Raw genomic sequence first — 6000 nt, 5'->3', positions numbered from 1 at the left:
TAAGTATATGGTATCTAACAACTATGCAAAAATTGGTCCACATAGGTTAATAATTCAATGATTAAAATCGCTATGTTCATCGTAATTAAAGGAATAGGAAAAACAATTAGGCAATATGGGGAAAATTTTAAAAATTTGAAGGAGTGACGAAGTAAATTTTGTGAAAATGAAGCAAAATACTTCGATTGAAGTAGTAGCGGCAGCACTGAAGTTGGGTATTAAGCAGGGTTGTAGTGTTGTAAATTTTGATTACTTTTGACTACTCGTTAATATTCGTTACTTTTGAATAGAGTACTCGTTACAACTCGTTACTTTTTAAAAAAAAAAATTAAAAAAGTCATTGTGGGCAATTTTTTTTTCTTCTTTTTAAAATTAAAAAACGGTATAGAAAAGCAGATTATAACTTCGTATTCAATATTCGGTATTTTTTCGTCAGGGTATATCTAGATGGCATTGTGTATTACTGATGCTTGCAATTTTCAAACTTTTTAAATCCACCATTATCCACCATTGACAGTGGATACAAATATTTAGCGATCATTTTTATCGTGAGACCCAATGTTGAAATCTTCCATGGGTTTTTGAATAAGCTTGGGCCCTTCTCTGAAAACAATTGGATTGAACCAGCTGAAATCAACGACATTATTATTCATACTATTTGCATGAGACGTGATCCATGTGATTCTTTAAATTAAAGCTCCCACCTACACCCAATGCAATTTTTTATACCCTTCACCACTACTGTGGTACAGGGTATAATAAGTTTGTGCATTTGTATGTAACGCCAAGAAGGAAAAGTCTGAGACCCATCGTTTAGTATACCGATCGTCTAAGAATTAAATTCTGAGTTGATTTAGCGATGTCCGTCTGTCTGTCTGTCCGTCTGTCTGTCTGTCTGTCTGTTGATGTATTTTTGTGTGCAAAGTACAGCTCGCAGTTTTAGTCCGATTGTCCTAAAATGTGGTATAGGGTCATGTTACGGCTCAGAGACGATCCCTATTGATTTTGGAAAAAATCGGTTCAGATTTAGATATAGCTGCCATATACATTTTTTCACCGATCTGGTCATAATTGGCATGTATATCAACCGATCTTCCTCAAATTCCGTACATTCGAATATTTTAACAGTCTCGAAAAACTTGCAAAATATCAGCCAAATCGGTTCAGATTTAGATATAGCTCCCATATATAGCTTTCGCCCGATTTACACTCATTTGCCCACAGAGGCCAATTTTTTGCTCCGATTTAGTTGAAATTTTGCACAGGGAATAGAATTAGCATTATAGCTATGCGTGTCAAATTTGGTTGAAATCGATTCAGATTTAGATATAGCTCCCATATATAGCTTTCGCCCGATTTACACTCAAATGACCACAGAGGCCAACTTTTTGCTCCGAATTAGTTGAAAATTTGCACAGGAAGTAGAATTAGCATTGTAGCTATGCGTGCCAAATTTGGTTGAAATCGGTTCAGATTTAGATATATCCCCCATATAGCTTTCGCCCGATTTACACTCATATGACCACAGAGGCCAATTTTTAACTCCGATTTAGTTGAAATTTTGCACAGGGAGTAGAATTAGCATTGTAGCTATGGTCAAAATACCAACATTTTCCTTGTTAAATCGGCACTGCTTAGTCGAAAAGTTGTAAAAATTACTCTAATTTTCCTAAACTTCTAATACATATATATCGAGCGATAAATCATAAATAAACTTTTGCGAAGTTTCCTTAAAATTGCTTCAGATTTAAATGTTTCCCACATTTATTTTTTTACTAAAATTGTGTTCCACCCTAGTGCATTAGCCAACTTAAATTTTGGGTCTATAGATTTTGTAAAAGTCTATCAAATTATGTCCAAATCGAAATGTATGTATTTGGGACAAACCTTTATATTGTTACGAATTTGATAATTATAGATATAAGTTAATTTAAATTAGTTTCCGTTAATTTAAAATTTAAAATTGTAACTATAAAATTTCGCTATCACTTGTTGGAATCATCTATTCATTTTCTAGTATTTTCCTGAATTTCTTTTATGTTCTTTTGTTTGCTTACCGAAATGTTAGTTCTTACTCTCTCATAGAATAACAACCCCTTTGCTTTGTTATTTTGCTTTCTCATTTCATCTCATTGTCTATTGTCATTGTTGTTGTAGTAATGCGAGCATATATCTATGTGAGTGTGTATGTGTTTGGCAGCCACCAGACGAATTACTTAATGGTCGTAGATCCTTCTAGCATTGTCTAAGAAGGTTCTGGCGTTGCCAGAATATTGTAGTGATACCAGAATGTTCTCGTATTGCCACACCGTCATATATAAAAGCGCTCGCATGCTGCTAACGAGTCAGTCTTAATTAAAGCGTCAAACGAATAACTTCAGTGTGAACGAATTGTAAAGTGTGAAGTCATAGTAAATAAATTGTAGATTGTCGTTATTTAAAAGAACTGTGTTTTAATTGTCGGGTAATTAAAAACGCCTAAATATAAAAACGTAACAATTGGTGTCGGAAGTGAAATAACGGAAAAAAATCTACAATGAAGTTTAATGAGCTTCGTGTGGAAGACTTAAAAAAGGAATTGAGCAAACTGGAGCTGCCGACAACAGGAAACAAGGCTCAATTACAAAAGCGACTACTGGAAGAGTTCGAGCGGCGCAGTATTGATATCGAAACACATGAGTTCGATTATAAGGAAGATCTTGACGAATCAGTAGTAGCCAGCGCCTTGGAAACTCCATCTGTAGCTTCTAATGTTGTTGATTACACATCGATGGTCAATATTTTGAGCAAAATGATGGAAGAAAATTCTCTAAAAATGCAAGAGAATTCTAGAAAAATGATGGAAGCTAATTCTAGAAAATTGGAAGAAAAATTCGACGAAAATTCAAAAAAGATGGACGAAAATTCTAGAATTCTAAATGAGAATCTTCAACAAATTGCTGAAGGCATGGGAAAACGTGTGGACCATATCGAAAGCCAAATTGGGGAGCTGGATAAGAAGATTATTTCTGTGGATGAGAAAATTATGGTTCATGATGAGAAGTTTCTACACATTGAAAGAAAAATGTCAGAGCTGGAAATTAAAGGTGGACCAGTGCGCGTCATCGAGGGCTCAAAAACCAAACCTCCTGTTTTCGATGGCTCAACTTCATTTGATGTATTCAAATTCCAATTTGAAATGGTTGCTTCTAGAAATTTATGGAACGACAATGACAAAGCAATTGAACTTCTATTGGCATTAAAGGGCAACGCCGCTGATGTGATACAAAACATTCCCGCTGCCTCTAGAAATAACTATAATGAAGTAATAGCGGCACTTCAACGCAAGTATGGTGGAGAGCACAAGCAGGACATCTTCAGAATGGAATTGAGAGGGAGAATCCAGAAATCGAATGAAACCCTACAAGACTTCGCAACAGAAGTTGAGCGGCTAGTGCTTTTGGCATACCCTGGAGAGAATCATCCTCTTATAGATCGTATCAAGATTGAGACTTTTGTGAATGGCATTCGAGACCCTGAGATAAAATGTGCAACATATGCCGCACAAAAAGCTACATTCACAGAAACAGTAACATTTGCACTTGTACAAGAGACTGCGAGATTGCTGGCACGGCCTCAAATTCACAAAGTACGCAGAGTAGAGACCGAGTGTGAAGAATCGAAATCGGTCATTGAATTGGTAAAAGAGGCTCTAAAGCAGATAATGCAAGAAATGAAGCAGCAAGCAAATAAATCTAGAATGAAATGCTATAACTGTGATAAGGCTGGACATCTTTCCCGGGAATGTAAAGCGTGGCGTAAAACGTCGGGGTCAATCTCGCCATCTCCATTAAACAATAATCAGAAGAAGGCGACCACAAAGCCAAGCGACTCAAATTCAAATTTTGCGGATAATAGAAAAGGTGGCAAACAAGTTATTGATCAAGCCTTGACACGACGGCATTGCAGTATAGAATGCAAGCACTGCTCGAAAGCTGAACACAAGGAGGAGATTGTTGATATTCGGCTGTTACACATCGAATCTGGAGTGGACTGGCCAACAGAACAGCGTAAAGATCCCATTTTGGACAAAATTATTTCGGCAAAGGAAGAGAACAAGAAGCCCAGTAAGAAAGACATCGCAGCCGAAAGTCCACTTTTGAAATCATACTGGGCTCAATGGGATAGTTTAGTTCTAGTCAACGTAAATGGGAAAGCGAAGATGGCAAGAGCAGCCGAAATTTGATCATCGTTCCAGATTCCAAAATAAGAGACGTTTTGGCTGAGTTCCATAATGGTCCCAGTGGAGGTCATCTGGGAATAACCAAAACAGCCGAGAAAGTGAAGCAACGATTCTACTGGGTTGGATGCCAGAAATCAATTGCTGAATGGGTAGCCAATTGCGAGAAGTGCATGAAGGCGAAAGGTCCAACAAGGAAAAGTCGAGGTCCTATGCAAGAGTATAGACCAGGAGCCCCGTTTGAAAGAATAGCAATGGACGTGGCAGGCCCTTTCCCAGTAAGTGATTCTGGAAACCGTTATGTCCTTGTGGTCATGGATTACTTCAGCAAATGGCCGGAGGTGTATGCAATTCCAAACCAAGAGGCAAAAACGATTGTGGATGTGGTCAACAAAAACTGGATATGTCGCTACGGTGTGCCGTCCGAGATTCACTCAGACCAGGGAAGAAATTTTGAATCGGCCATATTCAAAGAGATGTGTGAATCCCTTGGTATCAAGAAAACGAGGACTACACCATTACATCCACAATCCGATGGCATGGTAGAAAGATTTAATCGCACTCTGGAGGAACATCTTCGAAAAGTAGTGGACAACGGCCAGAGGGACTGGGACGAGCATATACCAAAGTTTTTGCTGTCGTATAGATCTGCCATTCATGATTCCACCTCTCGAACACCGGCCAATGTTCTATTCGGAACTGAGTTGAAGTTGCCTGGAGATCTGATATTCGGCGCTAAACCTAATGAGCTCGCCATGGAAGAAAACAGAAACGACATCCCAAACACTTTCGGTGAAGTTCACGAATCAGTGCGCAACAAAATAAAAATGGTCAGCAACAGAATGAAGGCGAGATACGATCGTGCTGTAAATACTGAGGGCTTCCAAGAAGAAGAATTGGTTCTGCTATTTAACCCGCAACGAAAGAAAGGATTGTGTCCTAAACTGCAAACACAGTGGGAAGGCCCATACAAAATCATCAAGAAGATCGATGATGTTGTATACCGGATTCAGAAGGACGACAGCCCTAGATCAAAGATGAAAGTTGTACATCTGGAACGATTGGCTCCTTACGGAACAGGTTCTGTGCCTGTTCGGGACGAACAGGCTTAAGCGGGAGGCAGTGTTACGAATTTGATAATTATAGATATAAGTTAATTTAAATTAGTTTCCGTTAATTTAAAATTTAAAATTGTAACTATAAAATTTCGCTATCACTTGTTGGAATCATCTATTCATTTTCTAGTATTTTCCTGAATTTCTTTTATGTTCTTTTGTTTGCTTACCGAAATGTTAGTTCTTACTCTCTCATAGAATAACAACCCCTTTGCTTTGTTATTTTGCTTTCTCATTTCATCTCATTGTCTATTGTCATTGTTGTTGTAGTAATGCGAGCATATATCTATGTGAGTGTGTATGTGTTTGGCAGCCACCAGACGAATTACTTAATGGTCGTAGATCCTTCTAGCATTGTCTAAGAAGGTTCTGGCGTTGCCAGAATATTGTAGTGATACCAGAATGTTCTCGTATTGCCACACCGTCATATATAAAAGCGCTCGCATGCTGCTAACGAGTCAGTCTTAATTAAAGCGTCAAACGAATAACTTCAGTGTGAACGAATTGTAAAGTGTGAAGTCATAGTAAATAAATTGTAGATTGTCGTTATTTAAAAGAACTGTGTTTTAATTGTCGGGTAATTAAAAACGCCTAAATATAAAAACGTAACAATATATAGCCCCCAACACATTTGACGGATGTGATATGGTATCGAAAATTAAGATC

This window comes from Haematobia irritans, chromosome 5, assembly GCF_050003625.1.
Source record: "Haematobia irritans isolate KBUSLIRL chromosome 5, ASM5000362v1, whole genome shotgun sequence".
NCBI lineage: Eukaryota > Metazoa > Arthropoda > Insecta > Diptera > Muscidae > Haematobia > Haematobia irritans.
This window is presented reverse-complemented; position numbering follows the sequence as displayed.